The sequence below is a fragment of the Phyllostomus hastatus genome, unplaced genomic scaffold (assembly GCF_019186645.2).
Source record: "Phyllostomus hastatus isolate PE091 unplaced genomic scaffold, TTU_PhHast_1.1 phas_scaffold_12, whole genome shotgun sequence".
NCBI lineage: Eukaryota > Metazoa > Chordata > Mammalia > Chiroptera > Phyllostomidae > Phyllostomus > Phyllostomus hastatus.
In genome coordinates, this window is record NW_025334007.1 from 16408707 (window position 1) to 16424740 (window position 16034).

At 46.3% G+C, this 16034-nt stretch overlaps 1 protein-coding gene across 5 annotated transcripts in view; it reads left to right on the plus strand.

Moving 5' to 3' along the window:
• Window positions 1-16034, plus strand: part of GPM6B (glycoprotein M6B) — a 138803-nt gene that overhangs the window by 109052 nt on the left and 13717 nt on the right. The gene's annotated exons all lie outside the window — the stretch shown is intronic.

Here is a 16034-nt window from a genome sequence, read left to right on the forward strand (position 1 = left end):
ATGAAATTTCTAGAACTGACAAATCTTTAGAGATGGAAAGTAGAGGTGTGTTTGCAAGCAGCTGGGGAGTTGGGGGGTAACTGCTAAGGAGTACAAGGGATATTTTTTTGGAATGATGGAAATGTTTTAAAACCAGATAGTGCTGATGGTCACACAACTCTGAAAATTTACTCCAACCCCTTAAACTGTATACTTAAAACAGGTGAATTTTTTATGTAAGCTATCTCATCAAAGCTTTTTTAAAAAGCACTGCCCCCCCGAAAAAAAGCACCATTACATGTGCAGTTCAATAACACAGAATGAGAGACAAGGGCATTTGTTAACAAGAAGGTCTCAGAATTATCACAAGCTACTCTTGACACAATAGTCTTCCTTTTTAAGAATGTGTTAGAAGACACCAGGCTAGTTGGAAATTGAGGAAAAAAAACTAAAATAAGTCTTTCCTGGATTGAGTGAAAAAGAGTAAACATCAATATCTTATTAGGGGAAAGTCCCTTAGCAATTGCTCTTGACGAGTTTTGTCCACCAGTTGAGTGGTTCCCTGGAAGAGCATCAGAAAAATGTGTGCTTTTGACCCTACCACCAAACACTGGAGCACGGGCATTCTAAGCAGCAGCGGCAGCTGAGGAGAAAAACACAAGGCTCCAATTTCTTTTCTGAAAGCTTTGGGGCCAGATTTGTTCCAGAATTCAGGAGTTTGGGTGTTTGAAAAGTAACATGGCACGTACACCGTGTGCTACATGATGTCACCAGCAGGGTCTGGGCGCCCCTGCAAATCCAACACGTCATTCTTTGCGGAGAGCCCACGCTGGGGACAGGAAGCCTGTAAGGCCTGTAAGGGGACAGGCTCTTGTCCGTTCAGGTGGGGTTCTGACACCAAATAAGTTTACATCAGAACAGGTTTTGTTACCAGATGAAATATACCAACAAATAGATAAACGATCTTTAGTTTTTAGACATCTGGAACCATGTGATGAGAAATTGTAGAGCGCTAATAGTACCGGAGTGCTGGTGATATTTCATGTGCGTGTTCCATGGACAAGCTGGTTGTTGTCTGAGGCAGCAGAAACAAAATCACCGAACCTGATTTATAGAATCATCTCCCGAGATCTTGAAAGGATCTCTAAGCTACACGTAGTTTTAACTTTTTCTGTGCAATGACTGAAATCAGGACCATTTGCATCTGGGACCAGCTGCAGAGACCTTGCGGGTAGGACAGTATAAAGAATACAGCACAGGCCCTGGAGTGAGGGGACCAAACTCAGCCACGTTCTCACCTTCCCTGTTGCTTGGAGATTCTGTTGGCTTCTAAATCAATGCACTTGCCATTCTGTACTTAGATTCCAAACCAGATGGTGTGAGAGAAAAAATAGAGAATTCCATATGGCTCTTGTGTCTTTTTTTTTTTTTCCGGGGTTCTCAGTTTCTTTTTAGTGCAGGCAGGGGGAAGAGGTTTTGTGATACAAGCTGACCGGGAGATCTTTTCCAAAGGAAAATGCTTCTCCTGCCTGTCCAGTTATTATGGTCAAGACCACCTCTCCCCAACCCCGCAACGTCCTTATTCCCCACTGGAAAAGTCCACTAGCTCCAGCATGCTTCCCCTTGATCTTTTCATGTTTGACTTTTGTGGTGTAAGTTCCCAGCAGAATTACGTTTTTAGGACTTGGATAGTTAATCTGCCACCATCTGTTGCTTTTTTTTCTTTTTTTTTTTTCAGTTTTAAACTTCTTTACCCGGGTAATACCCACATCTTCCCTAGGCCTACAGGAAATCCAAGGGTGGATGGCCACATGCTGCCCTAGGGGACCAAGCCTGAGATGGTGGTCTGAGATGGTAGCATTAGTGAAAGAAGGAATAGTCAGTGCTACACCTGCGTTCAATGGGCTATTGTGCTTGCCATGGAGGAAATACTTTGAGCTACTGGAGATTGTGTTACACAGGCTTCAGGCTATCGTACAAGAAAATTTAAATCCTCTGTTCCAAGTGTGGCCTGTGGACCAGCAGAATTGGCATCACCTGGTTTCTTATTACAGAGGCAGAGTCTCAGACCCTCCCCCGGACCTGCAGAATCAGAATATGCATTTTAACAAGACTTCCAGATGGTCCTGTACACATTGAAGTTTGAGGACTAATTTAGAGAAAGGTCCAGGAGCAAGGAGAAGACAGGAAAGAATTGAAGTGAATTTACCCTTGAGATCTTGACCCCTCTTTGGTTTTAGAGAAAGAAGAGAGTTGCTGAAGGTATTCATTCTGCTTCCCCTCTCTGCCCATGGACAGGCATGCACGAGAATTGGCAGTCATTAATGCACAGACAGTGACCTTTGTTAGTTGGAAACACAGTGACCTTGCATTCTTTCATCCACTTGTCTGAAAGCATACCTTCTCTCACTCATTTGTTTAAAATCTTGGTGAAGGAGAGGGGGAGGAGCAGTGAAAGTGGGAAAGGTTCATGTCCTTGTGGCAAAGAGAGGGCAAGGAGAAAGCAGTTCATGGGAACTTGGGAGGAATTCTTACGCGTCCCTCATCAGGTTCTTTAATATAGTCCAATGACATGCAAGGTGCTGTTACTTAACGTAGGCTATAAGCTAATGGGCCAAGAATGACTCTTCATACATTTGTAAACCTGTAGTTAAGCATTCACTCTGACAGGTAAGAAGGACAAAAACCAACCCCTTCACCAATCACCAATAACCCTCTTCTACCCATCTCCCAAATCCGAAGTGCTCTGGTGCTAGAAGTCCAGAGAGCCCTCTCATGTACGGGCTACAATGGGGAGTGTGGGGAGAACATGGGGCAATGGTGGCGTCTCACAGGAAGAGAGCTTAGCAGGAAGCCCAACTGTTGGGGTTTCCATTGCCAAGAAGGGATTCCTGAGCAGCCACGGAGGGACAGGGACTTGGAGAGAACAGTAAGAACCTGGAGGGAGGAGTGTGGGAGGGACGGACAAGCAAACGTATCTCGTGTGTTCACTGCTGTGACTCAGGTCACACTCTTGGCTCTGCCTAGGTGTGACCTAAGAAGACAGGCCCCCTGCAACCTCCAGCCTTTATCCCTCTGGCTCAGGCTGGGCCAATCCTGGGACTTCTTTCTCACTGGTCCACTTTATAGAATGACGCCCATGGCCATTAGTCCTGGGAAATGCTGTGGGACTTTGTTAATGTTCTTTAGTGTCATTCCGTCCTAACCTGAGCTTGTAAGGCCAATAGGTTTGAGGTTTTTCCAGAAAACACTTGAAATGTATTTCAAGGGAGAACAATACCTTAATCTTTCTGTGTACATTATGGAGCCTTCATCATGGTTGGGTGTTTTTGTAAATAAAGTTTTATTAGAACCAGCCATGCCCATTCATTTATAGCTTGGATGGCTGCTTTCCTGCTTCAACAATAGAATAGAGCAATTACAACCATACACACTGCAAAGCCAAAACTATTTACTATCTGGCCCTTTACAGAAAAAAATTGCCAAGTCAACCTAGCGCAAATGCATTGTTACAAGATACAGCAAATACGACCTATTTAGGGTAGGGAATACCTAAGACTTTTGCTAGTCACTCAGTTTCCTGAAATCTTGTCCATCCACGAGCCCCCGCCTTCTTCTATCCAGGTTCCAGCATCCTTGCTCTGGCGGGGTGGTCCTGGGGGGACCCACATCTCACAGGCTTTAGACTAAAGCTCAGCCCTTCTCCAGAGGGTCCCTTGGCTCTTTCTGGAAGCTTAGCCCATCTGGCCTCTTTCAGGGCTCTCTCTAAGCATTCTCATAATAGACCACCTCCTGTTAAATAGATGCCATGGAGTTGTTTTCATTTTTTTTTCCTTTCATTGTACTTCAGCAAGCTTTATTTTCTGTGCCATGTAAAGGATTATTTCTATTTTATTATATGTAATATTGGGGGTCATTTCTTTAAGTGTTTTTTTCAAAGTATGGGTCTCTAATGCCCTGAATCAGAATCACTGAGGATGCTGGGTAGACATTCAGATTCCCAGGCACCACCCACCATCTTTGGGGTGGGCCCCGGGAGTTGGTATGTTTTAGTAAGCTCCCCAGGTGAGTCAGATGCACACGCAAGTCTGGCCACCACTACCATATACATAGAGGATCATAAACATGGTTAAGGACATAGGTCCTCATGAAAACATCTCTGCTAAAGTATTATATCAGTTCAAAACACCTTTCTGGAGACCAACATAGACTTGAAATTCTCAGGCAACTTGTACACACATTTACTATCAAGTTGCCCAAAGCCAAATCGCCACATCCTTAGCAGATGGTGCTATTGAATTTGAAACAAACCCCTCTTGCTGTTTTTGTATTGCTACTGCCTCTTCGTGTATCTAAAAAATGCAGAAAGATTCCATTGCAGCTGTAGGCAAACACCAGTGTGTTAGTTATCTATTGTTGCATAACAAATTAATCTTAAACTTGGGGGCTAGCAACAACAGCCTATATCATCTCAGTTTCTGTAGGTTGGAGGTCTGGGCTTGGCTCCTCTGTCTCTGGGTATCATGCAAAGGCCCAGCCAGAGAATCATCCACTTCCCAGCTCGCCCCTGTGGTTGCTGGCAGGACTCTGTTCCTCGCTAGCTGCTGGTCCAAGACCTCCCTTGATTCTTTGCCATGTGGCTTTTCCCACAGCTCCCTCATGCATGGCAGTTGGCTTCATTGGAGAGAGCAAGTGAGTGGGCAAGATGGTGTGCCAGCAAGAAAGGGAGAATGCTAGCTAGCAAGAGCGAAGCTACACGCTCCTGAAACCTAATCAGGGAAGCAAGTCACTAGATCCAGCCCAGCCTGGGAGAGGAATGGCACAAGGGTGTGAATCTCAGCAGGCGGGGTCACCGGGGGTGTCTGAGAAGGGTGCCTGCCACAAGCTGTATATAGATGTTTCCGAGTGGAAATGCCTCCTTTGCTCCCACAAAGCACTGTCTTCTCCTCTCCATGACAATAGCCCCTTCACTTACCTGTCACTAAGTAGGGGGAGCCTGTGGATTCTGCACCCACAGGCTATATGCCCCCCACCACTCCCCTCCCACAGAGATTAATGTGGCCCCCTGACTTTTGCTGCCAATCCTTAGTTCCCAAAAGGGATTCACAACCATATATATAATTGCTGTTCAAGTACAGTTGCCTCCATTCCCCTCCACCAAACCAGTCCCCCTCCACCACTCCCCACCCACCAACCTTTTCAAATGACCAGTGTCTTTCGTGAATATCAAACTTAAAAGGCAGACCTTTTTTTTTTTCAACTTTTTTTTAGGTGATTGACACGCATAAACTTCATATATTTAAAGTAGCCTAGTTGATACGTTTTGACATATGTATGTGTCCAAGGCAAATGGTGATGAGCCCGTCAATCTCGAAGTTTCCCCAGGTCTCTCTGAAAGCCCTCCTCTCACCTGCCCTGCCCAGCAACCCCTGATGTGCCTTCTGTCTCTCTGGATTAGTTTACATTTTCGGGAATGACCCTTATGAAGATTTGTTCCCATCAATCCTCCCACTTTTTCTTTCTCTAAGCCATTCCCATACAATGTTATGTGACGGTAACTGCTTCATAGCTCCAAGCGTTGTCCGATTTTCATCCTTCTGGCCTCCATTGAACACGCCCTGTTCACTTTGAATAAAACTCAAAAAGACCCACTCTGCCACCACCTACAGTGGACGAGTTTAGCTTGCACCCACTCCGATCCAGCCTACACCCAAGTGCCAGATTAGTCTCTTAAAAGCATGCCTGGGATCCTGTCACTCGCTGCTCACAGACCTTCCCTCTCTGCTCACTGCCAGCGCGATGAAGCCCACAAGGCTCCAGGTCTCCTGTAGGGGGCGCCAAGCCAGCCAGCCAGCCAGCCGCCTCGTGGGCTTCATCGTGGTAACAGTGAGGAGAGAGGGTGCCTGGAAGGAGGAGTTCAGTGTGTGAGGAGAGTTCAGGGTGTAGCCAAGTTCATCGAGGACCCGGGGCAGTGTCCAGGAAGGAGCCAGAAAGACTGATGCCCTTGATAAACTTGGCCACACCCTGAACTGCCCCCGGGCACCCATCAGCAGGTCGGTCCTGCTCTCTTTCCCCCAGGCTTGTCCATCTGTCCTAGCTGTGGGGTCCTTCTGTTCTTCTAGGCCTGTCTACATTGCTGCCACCATATTATACCCTCTCCTTAGCTCCTCGTACTAGACCAAGGACATCTGTCCCTATCGCACTCTCCACGTCCCTGAGTCATGTTAACATACAGAATATTTAGAAAAGATGGCTGTTTTCCAAAGCAAAATAAAACCTCAGTTAGAAGAGTACTGTTTTACATTTTTTGCAATCTCCTTAATATCTGCCTCAATATTAGACAGCTGGATCCTTGTATCTGCCTCTACAATTACGCAAAGGCATCTTGCTTGGGATATCTAGTTTTCGTTGAATTATATGAAGGAAGCTCAGGGTCTCACAGATATGTAGTTGGAGAAGGGAAGAATGTTTTAATGGCCTTTGCCTCTATTTGTGGAGCGCTTCCTGGTAATACGCCAAAATTCAACAAGCGGTGGTTTCTACAAGATTATTTGTTATATGCAATCTGAAACCATATCAATGACCTTTTAATACGCTGTTCCATTAAAATCTGTTGCTCTATCTGGACTCTGTATTCGAGAATGATTTTGTAGCATCACACATTGCTCGTTTGAAAAATATTGGCTCTTTAATTTGTGCAGATCTTTCATTATTTCCTATCCAAATAGTCACATTTATTAATATCACCACTGATTTTATCAAGAAGCCTTGTAAATATTGGGAAGCTGGCATGTCCCATATGTCAGTTGCAAGTTTTCCAAAATTGATTGGCAACAGATACTATCAATTGTTTTCAAGGGATAAGCTCACTTGGATCAGTTTTGAGGAAATTTCTGCCAGATACCCAAGTCTTAATAACTATAGCTTGTCAGCTATTTTTTCAAGAAACAGTGGTGTTCCACAAACAAAGGTGCTAGTTCAGCTCGTAACTCAGTGGCGCAAGGACTTTGTCTCAAAACAACATCACGCTTCGGTACCCAGGGGAAGTGCTTTCCGCGTCCTTCCCATCTGATAGCATGGAATTTTCAAAGACGTATACTCAGGGGTTCACATTTATTAAATTCATCATTTTTTTCTGGCATCCAGGACATTTCTAAGTGAAGCTCTTTTGCGTTGATCTGTGTTACTGCGAGTGCATGGTGGCGAAGCATGCCCTGCTGATTGGCACGCTTTGGTGCCACTGCCCGATTAGAGCTAAGCCATCAGCACTTTTACTGGGCAGGTGTCCACAGAGTGAACTCAGTAGCATCTTAGTGCTGTTATAAAAAGCGTGGGCCTCGCAGACCTCCCAAAAGAGTCTCCCATTCTCCCAGGGCTGTGCAGACCCCTCCCCACTTTGACAAGTCTGTTATCTGCCCTCGTGAGTCGCTCTGGGGCTGGTGGATGGGCAGAACGGAATCACCCCCAGGCAGCAGGTAAGAAATGCACGGTCCTCTCCTCAGACCTGCCTAACTGAGAATCTCCATTTTCCTGAGCTCCCCAGGGGATTTAGTTGCACACTTTTCCTGTAAAGGATCAGATGGTAAATATCTGTGGCAACCAGTCAGCTCTGCCTTTTTACCTTGAAAATAGCCCCATGATCAACGAATGAGCGTGACTGTGGTCCAACAAAACTTTATTTATGGACACAGAAATTTGAATTGCACATACTTTTCATATGTCATGAAATAGTATTCTCCTTTGAGGTTTATTATTATTTTTTTTTAGAAATGCAGAAAAGCCTTCTCGGTTTGTGGGCCACAGGGAGAGCTGTGTATAGTGCGTGGGCCACAGTTTGCCCACCCTGCTCCATAAACTCGCTGTTCAACCTGGGTGCCCACTGAAGTCCCCTGGGGAGCTTTGTTCTTTTTTTTTTTTTTTAATATATCCAGTCCTCTGCCTGAGGCTGGAACAGGCATTTTTTTAAGATTTTATTTATTTATTTTTATAGAGGGAAGAGAGGGAGAGAGAGAGAGAGAGAGAAACATCCATGTGTGGTTGCTGAGGGTCATGGCCTGCAGCCCAGGCATGTGCCTTGACTGGGAATCGAACCTGCGACACTTGGTTCGCAGCCCGCGCTCAATCCACTGAGCTACGCCAGCCGAGGGGAGCTTTGTTCTTGAAAGAGCAAAACTTCTCAGTCCTGACTCCCACGCCCTGAAATGCTCATGGAATATTGGTTTGGGGTGAAGTCTGGGCATCAGGGCTTTCAAATGGTCTCCAGATAATTCTCCTGTGAAGCAAATCTTGAGAACTTCTGCTTGATCATATTTCTTTGAAACAAACTAAAGTTTATCTTACCTCTTTTTAAAATCGTAGGTGTTTCAGACCAGCATTGTGCATTGTCACCTTAGAGCAGGGCTCTTTTCACCTGTGGCACTGTCGACACTTGTCCCATCATTCTTTGCAGCGGGCGCTGTCCCGTGCACTGTGGGGCATTCAGAAGCACCCCTGGCCTCCACCCACCACATGCCAGCAGCACCTCCCAGTTGTGCTAACTGAAAATGTCTCCCTGCATCCTGCACCATGTCCCGGGGCCAAATCATCCCCAGCTGAAAACCACTGTAGAAATAACCCTGTAGAGTTCTCTGCTCACGCTGTCTCAGGGATTCCCCAACTCAGTGCTGGTGACATTTGCGGTCAGATCCTTGGTGGGGGCCATCTTTACTCACTGGAGCCAGTAGCGCCTCCCTCCCCCAAATGTGATGACCCAAAATATCTCCAGACATTACAGAATGTCCCCTGAGGGCACAGTCACCCCCTGTGGAGGACCTCTGCCCAGGCCATCTCAAATCAGAGAGGCATCTGTCAGCTGACGCTCACTTTTGCTTCTTTTACGTAGGATTCTCACCACCTCCCTTTTCCTGATGCCGGTTCTTTGAAAGTGGCAAACCTTGGCTACTTCTCCGTTTCTTTTGAATTTTGTGGCTCATTAGGAATCAGTAAAGTAGCAAGGGAAGCCGTGTGTAGAGTGTGTGGGGTGTGTGTGTGTGTGTGTGTGTGTGTGTGTGTGTGTGTGACATTCATTCCCTGGGGAAGAATCTGAGCCCTTGTTCCCGCTGGCCCTCCTTCTGAGCCAGCATTAACTGTGCGGCCAGGATCACAGACAACTTGGGGCAAATCGCTGGGCCATTCTGAACTCACAGCCATGGCAACGGCCATCCACAAGCGCGAGGACAAAACGTGTTTTATTCTGTTGTTCCGCACAAAAGGTTCTAGAGACGCTGGAGACAAAATGGCCATTGAGTGTTACGGGCACTGCTGCGTATTTCTTTCTCCCTACTATGTGGTTTATATTTAAACTCTCTGAGGCGAATGCACACTGGAGTTTTTGTGTGAATCCAAACCTAAAATTCAACATTCTCTTGAGCCACAGAGACCAGCTAAGGGAAGTCTTATAACATTGTTAACCTAAGAGGTTCTCGGGGTTTAGTGAGAGGTATTGAGAATTGCTAGCAAAATGTGCTAGAAGGCCTGGCATTGATTTTTTTCCTTTTTACTTGAGTTGATCATAGTCACCACCCCCCAAAAAATGAAAAGCTTTCCTTCCTTGCCTTTTCATGGTTCACATTAACGGATGTTGTCCTTGCTGGTTTGAAGCTTGGGAAAACTTGAGTGCGGATCTATAGGAGGGTCCAAGAAAAGCATTGACCTGCCTTAGCTAGCGTGAACTTGAACAGTGTGGTGCTCTGCTGATGCTTGGCACCACCTCCGTACTTCAGAACGTCGGCCTTGTCTGTGACTTCTCACACGGGGACAGCCTGAATCACAGACCCGGTTCCTTTGTCTGTCCAGGCACAGCCAGCCCCGTGGAGGGATGGGGTAGGGGGTCCATCTGTTTTCTCAGCCCCTGTCTATGGTGCGGCTCTAAAGCATCTTTGTCAAAAACTCGGAGGTTAAGAGGAGTTGCTTGGCTCAGAAAAAACCACTCTAGTTGCGCTCTTTTCAAGACAGCTGAACAACTTGGAACATTTTGTTTTCTTCATGGCAGCCCCTGGAACTTGCCATTTGATTTGCTCAAGCTATGGCCAAGCCCAGCGGGCCGTCTTTTCAGGGGAAAACACCAAACACGGTTGAACACAAAACAGATGCTTCGAATGGGTGCGGGATGCCGCTCCCGAGACTGGGAAGATGGGGCTGTTGACTCAAAACAGGCTTCTCAGACTTTCTCGTGCACACAAGTCACCAGGAGGGGAGGGGCTTGTTAAAATGCAGATTCGGATTCAGCTAGTCTGGGGTGGGGCCTGAGATTCTGCATTTCTCCAAAGTTCACTGGCGTTGCTGATGCTGCCGGTCCAAGGAGCACACTTTGTAAAAGGAAAGGTCTACAGCACTTTCAACTGACAAGCGGTCCACTCATTTCTTTGACCTCTGAAAGTTTTCCCTGCTGTCCAGTAGAAGCTCACGGCATTGATCTTTAGCTCTTCCGAGCCACGGACCCACACATCCAATTGCCTACCAGAAGTCCTCCCTTAAGATGACATCCAATCACCTCAAACTCAACATGTCTAAGAGGGGACTCAACATCTTTGTCCTCCAGGCCTAGCCCTCTTCTGGTCAACCTAACTCAGAGAACAACACAACATCCAGCCAGCTGTACACGCCAGACATTTGGGAGTCATCCTTGGTACTCACCGATCCATCCCCACCCCCATGATCCCATTAATCCACACCAAGTCCTGCCCATTTGACACCTTAATCGCCTCTCGGACCCATTCATTTCTCCTGCTTCCACCCCCTTTGCCCCAGCCCAAGCTCTTGTCATCTCCCATGCGAACCATCACACCGGGCTCCTACTCATCTCTGCTTCCACTTTGCTCCCGCCACATCCTCCCCAGCGACCTTTTGCAACGCCAGTCTGCTCCCTGTGATGAGCAGTGCTCAGTGGCTTCACATGATTCTGAGGATACAGTCCAGAATCCTTAAGGTGGCCTATGCCCCTAAAGGGTCTATCTCCACTAGAACTCCCACCCTGCCTTCTCTGTCCCGCCCTCTGTGTACTCTCTGTGTTCTGGCTTCTTTCGTGCCTGGGAAGGCACCCTGCTCTTTTCCACCATAGAGCTGTTCTTCCTTCTGTTCCCAAAGCATCTTCCCTAACCCAATCTTCTCTCCCTTTACGTATTAACTCAAATCCATCCTTCATATTTAAGCTGTGGAAGCTATCCCTGGCCACTCCCCAGAAGCCTACATAAGTCCCCATTGTTTGCTCTCCTACCACTTCTGGGCTTGGAACCATATGGTTAACGTCCATCTCGCCCATAGACTATAAAGTCTGTTAGAGTGCAGACCACACCTGTGTCGGCTCACCAGTGGGTCCCCAGAGCACTGCAAAGTGCTTGGGACACCGAAGACACTCGGTGAGCATTGCATGTTTCCTAATTGAATGAAATGGAACGAGTGAATGCACAGCTGCTCCCTCCCTCCCAGTGCTGTCACTCTCCCCCATATCTGTGACTCTGCTCAACTGACAGCTTCAATTAAACTAGACCTTTAAGAGCCCCCAATACCCAGAGTGATGATAACAGCAAGGTTATGGGAAGAGTTTCTCTTGTGTGAGTGAGGACTGAGCTGTGACTTCGGGTGAACCTGGGCCAGCTGCTTCTTTGAAATGACTTACAGGCCATCTAACATGGCTTCTTGGGGTCTTTCTAGTATTTTAATAACCAACTCATCCGTTTCTCCAGAGCCCAATGTCTAATATCTCAAAAGCCATGGTTTCATATGTTTTGTCCAGTGTTTTAGTTGTTTCGGGCAGGAGAATGAATTAGGTCCCTGTTAATCCATCTTAGCCAGAAGCAAGGAATCATTCTGGGGAGTTCGATTTTTATTACAGCGGAATTTGGGTGGTAACAACAACAACAGCAACAAAAAAGCCGGTAGAACTGACACAGTAAAGAGCTTGCATGATTTCTTAGGCTAGCGCTTCTCAAATTTGAGCGAAGTTATGTGAAAATGTCCTGAGAGGCCGGTTAAAACACAGGTTACTGGGTCTACCTCTTCCTCAGTTTCCAGGGTGGAACCCAAGACTTTGCATTTTTAGTATGTTCACAGGTGATACTGATGCTTCTGGTTCTGATACCACACTCTGAATATCGGTGCTCCTGGATATGAGTCTGCAAATTTTTCCTGTAAATAGTGAATATTTCGGGATTTGTAAGCAATACACTGTGTGACAGCCATTCAACTCGACCATTGTAGGGGGAAATGGCCGCAGCTTGTGAATAAATGAGTGTAAGCTGTTCCCATACTACAGAACTACCGGCTCACCCTGGTTTAGGAAAACTGAGTTGTGGACTCTTGGATACTACGGTGGGTCATGGCTCCTCTCTCTGAAAGTGAAGGGGAGCTCATTAATTCTAGGACATAGGTCGTCCCTTTATATAGAATCTGGTGGTGGCTCTACATCAGGATGATATGGTAGGCAAGGCGACGTCTGCCTCTCTAGGCTGTATTTCTTCCTAACACTGTGAAGGGAAATAAAATGCAACTGTGCACATATAGAGTGAAAAGAATCCCCCTTGCCTCCTCCCACATAAATGCATCGAGGACTGGCTTCATAATTTGTAGGCTCAGTGCAAACTGAAAATGCAGAGGCCCTTGTTCAAAAATTGTTAAGAACTTCAACATGGCAAGAGCAGGGCATTAAACTGAGCCCAGGGCCCCACAGGACTGTCCGGATCACGTCACCATCATGGCCTCTACCACCACCTCTGCCGCAGACATGCGTTCACGGTGTTCAAGTCGGAAATGCTGTTAACGTGAGGGCACAAACAGTAATGATAGCCATATTTAGGAAACGTGTTTAGGTTATTTTTGCTTTTCGCAGCAGTTATGGTTGCTCTGGGAAAAGTAGGTGGCCCACGAGCAAAGTGCCCAGTGTTCAGACACCTGACACGCTGAGGGCAGGAAGAGCTTCTAGATGGACATGGAAGGCACAGTGGACATAGGTGGGTGAAACTGTGTGTTTCAGCCCTGCAGATGAATTTATTCCTAGGAATCTTTCCCATGTTTTATTCCATAAGCCTCTTCTCACATTGACCGGCAGGGTCCCTAAGAGTTTCATCTGTGCGTGTGGAATGATGACCAGTATGGTGAGCTCTGTTCCATAGGAGCCAGAGTTCCCACAGGCAAAAATGAGACCATCTGCTGAGAGACTAGGACTCGTTGGTGTGATCCCCCAAATTCCTGAGTGCCAGGTTCCCCCTGCTGTTCTAAAACCACACGCACAGCGTGGGGTGTATGGAGTCCTTGAGAGATATAAACTGGAGGGAAACCTTTAGCCTTGATCTAGTGCGGAATTTGGGTCTGAGCAGCACCATTCTCGTAACCCCACTTGTCTTTTTGAGTCAGGGAGCAGCTGTGATTTTCCCTTTGAAAGGAGCAGAATGCTATAACCTTTTGGATGAAAGACTTTTGAAGTGGCAACTGGATCTGGAAGGATGACTTCTATTGTTACAGGGCAAGTGTGCAATGCCGTAACATCGAGCCTAGCTGCACATAATGGGAAAGGGTGTGGGTTTATTCAAAATAGATATAAACACATATAACACAAAAATGTCTAGGAATGGCCCTGACTGGTGCCACTCAATGGATCGAGCACAGACTGTGAACCAAAGGGTTGACAGTTTGATTCCCAGTCAGGGCACATGTCTGGGTTGCAGGCCAGGTCCCCAGTACAGGGTGCTGAGAGAGGCAACCACACACTGATACATCTTTCCCTCTCTTTCTCCTTCTCTTTCCCTCTCTAAAAATAAATAAATAAAATCTTTTAAAAAAAGATTTTTATTTATTCATTTAAATCTTTTTTAAAAATTATTTATTCATTAAATCTTTAAAAAAAGATTTTTATTCATTTATTTTTAGAGAGGGAAGGGAGGGAGATAGAGAGAGAGAAACATCAATGTGTAGTTACTGGAGGTCATGGCCTGCAACCCAGGCATGTACCCTGACTGGGAATCAAACCCGAGACACTTTGGTTCGTAGCCCGCGCTCAATCCACTGAGCTACGCCAGCCAGGGCTTGAATAAATAAAAATCTTTTTTAAAAAGTAGGAATAAACATTTAAGAATGAATGAGCACTTTATCAGATTATATGTCAGTGTCAGCATGTCAGCGGTGTTCTGCATGCTAGGTCTTTCTGTAGAAGGCCTTTTGTAACCCCTCTCCAGTAGGAACTACATTTCTCTCTCCCCATCCCTGCCCACCACCCACTGGCTCTCCAGCAGTCTATAGCTTATCATGCTGCACTATAATAATTATGCTATGTGTCTGCCTGCAGCATTAGACTGATCTCCTTGAAAACAAAGATGTCTGATTTCATAGTTGCATCCCTACTGCCAAGCACAGTGCTTGCTTAGCACCCAGTAGGTCTTCAAAAAATACTGAATGAATAAAACCCAAAGTGGAACTCGGAACCCAGGTCGCGTTACCAAAAATCAAATACATGGCAAGTGAAACTATCTTCCGGAGCTGTGTTCCGCGGTGATAGAAGGTTCTATGTCTGCCTCTGTCCACTAGGGGGAGCCACTAGTGCATGTGGCTCCTGAGCATGCGAAATGGGCAACTGAGGAACTGAATTTACCATTTTATTTAATTGTAAATAATGTCAGTAGTTACAAGAGCGAGAGGCTACTGTCCTGGACAGCACAAGTCTCGAGGTCACACATCTCTATCTAATAAGGACCAGATGTAACTTTGTTAGCCAGGGAGGCAGACATTCATCTTGTTCCTCACGTCGTGCGGACTGAGAGTGGGGGAGGCTGTGAATGGTACAACACACGCAGGTCGATTCTGTCTCATGTAATGGGACACCTTGAGGCCAGGGATTTTTTTTTTCTTTTAAGGATTTTATTTATTTTTAGACAGAAGGATGGAGAGAGTGAAACATCAATGTGTGGCTGACTCTCATGCGCCCCCTACTGGGGACCTGGCCTGCAACTCAGGCACATTCCCCAGACTGGGAATCAAACCAGCGACCCTTTGGTTTGCAGGCCAGTGCTCAGTCCACTGAGTCACACCGGCCTGGGCAAGGCCAGGGATTTTTATGTAATGGGGCACATTGAGCCTGGGGATTTCTCTTGGTTTAGGAGCCTGGACTTTTAGTTGAAGTCTTTCCCCTCACCTCGGCCCCCAGAAAGTCATATAACAAAATGCAATGGAACTCCATCATCCCTGTTCACAAATCTCAAGTGTCCGAAGCTCTTTAAGGTACTGACTTGCTAGTGAACTTGAACTGCATTGTGCACTGGTTCCCCTTTTGTCTGGTTTCATAAATCCATCGCAGGGAGGTAGGTCTTGGTGAAAACAGCACGCCATCTTCTGAAATAAAAAGGAAATGCACTCTCTTATAAAGTCCCAACTTTTTTTTTTTTTTCCCAATGAACTGAAGAGAAATCTGGTAATGTGGTGGGTTTAAGCAAATGCTGGCTTAAAATGGGGTGCTCATCAAAATGGAAAAGCCTGTCTCCAGTGTTTCCTGCTGGGTAGTCATTCCCTGTCCACTGTAAAGAGCATTTGGGGAGAAGCAATGTAGCTGGCTTAATGTGCTCGCTTTGAAGTAATGAACTGCCCTTGATTGCCGTTAGACCTGATAATGCCTTCAGAGTTCGATCTCTCTGACAAGCCATTTACTTAAGGGCCTGGATAATATAAACAGGGACAGGAGGTCAGGGAGGTAGTGACATTATCCTGAGGCCAGCGCTGCTCTAGTGAAACATAAAAGTCTTCGGACAGAAAGTCCGAAGTTTATTTTGAACATGGATAAAAGTCATTCTTGTCAAGATGAAGAGTGGATTGTGGCTCTCTCTCCTTCATTTCACTTCATGGATGCTCATTTTGTCTTTTTTTTTCCCCCTTCTGTTCCTTTTCCTTCTTCAAGTACGTAAATGTCACCCACCAGTTCTGGGTTCTTATTTTGAACGCGTGCGTTGGGGAAGGGGGCAGATGGAAGCTGGGGAGGAGGAGGAGAACTGTGACTAAACTGCTTGTGCTGCTTGGGCTGGGGGACATTTTTATGA